This window comes from Buceros rhinoceros, unplaced genomic scaffold (genome assembly GCF_000710305.1).
Source record: "Buceros rhinoceros silvestris isolate BGI_N320 unplaced genomic scaffold, ASM71030v1 scaffold5625, whole genome shotgun sequence".
NCBI classification, from domain to species: Eukaryota; Metazoa; Chordata; class Aves; order Bucerotiformes; family Bucerotidae; genus Buceros; species Buceros rhinoceros.
In genome coordinates this window covers 15557-16783 of record NW_010414431.1, presented here as the reverse complement: position 1 = coordinate 16783, position 1227 = coordinate 15557, and the positions used below count along the sequence as shown (strand labels likewise).

General features: G+C 44.7%; 1 protein-coding gene across 1 annotated transcript in view; it reads left to right on the top strand.

Annotated features, from left to right (window-relative positions):
• STON2 (stonin 2) overlaps positions 1-1227 on the top strand; it is a gene marked incomplete at its 5' end in the record, with an annotated part of 10260 nt that overhangs the window by 7062 nt on the left and 1971 nt on the right. The gene's annotated exons all lie outside the window — the stretch shown is intronic.

Genomic DNA, 1227 nt, shown 5'->3' with positions numbered 1-1227 from the left:
GTGTACAGCCCCCACAGGTGTCCCCACCACAGCCAAGCTCAAGAACTGGCCAGAAGCAAAAGCCCCGTGCTGCTGGAGGGCAAAACAACCTCCCTGAGAGCACTTGGGCTGTGCTAGCCCATGAGCGGGGTCATCTTGAAGGTCTGCTGTGCACCACTGCTTTTTGCCCAGAATAAGTGTGCTCTAGGTACAAAAAGCTGGAAAGCATTGTCAGAGAGAGATCCCCGCTTGCTCTGAAACTAGGGCGACTGAGTCAGAACTCTGCCTGGGATAAATATGAAAAGCAGGTGATGTTATTTTAAGGCTTGCAGAATTCGAGCATTAATATCTGCTTGGTACTGTACCCACTCGCTCATAACTTGGCTCCAGCTGTGGTGCTGCGCATCTCTGTGCTCTGCTGAACTGCATAGCCTCTCGCTGGATTTGCTGCAAAGACATAAGTGACTTCGGGGCTTAGCTCTGAATGAGGAGCTGACTTCCTTCTTAAGGCCCAGGCTTGCAAATCCTTCATAGATGGCGTTTTCCTTCTCTTCGCTGGGGGAGCTTCTGGTCTTTCACCATCCGGTTCTTTGTACTCTGCCTGCCTTGCTTCTTCCTTGTCTCTGTCCTGTACATCTTGCTGAGCTGTATGGAGAAGAACTTACGCAATAAACATGTTGTCAGAAATCCTAAAGCCTACCATAGTGGCAGTCAAGGATTCCATTCATTTATTTATACATTACTTTCATTTACACATATTTAGATAATGGGATCCTTTCAATCACGAAGCCCAAGGTGGCTTTGAAGGCTCTCATCCTCCTTTTGCAGACAGAGAAACTGAGGTGCAGATGTTAAATGACTTGCTCAAGAGCTGAGGGAGTTGACAACAGTCAGAAATAAAACCAACCTGGCTTGACTAGCAGTCCCTACTTTAAATTTTTAAACACTACTGCTGTCCAGCAAAACAAAGGAGAAAAAATAATAACCAACTTTCTCATTTCCAGATGGCAGAGCTAACCATGATCACTTCCTCATCCTGCTGTCTTTAATGACTAGCCACCTTGTCACGGGTTAGAGTGAGGAATAAACTGTTATTCCCAAGCTGTGCGCAAGTTTGCTTTTTGAAACGAGGAAAATTATTTAACCTTATCCAGTATATTTTCTTTTGCTGAAAATAGAGATAACAATTTCAAATAAACATGAAATATCTGCCAAATTCCACCTTTCCTTACTACGAATACATGGCAG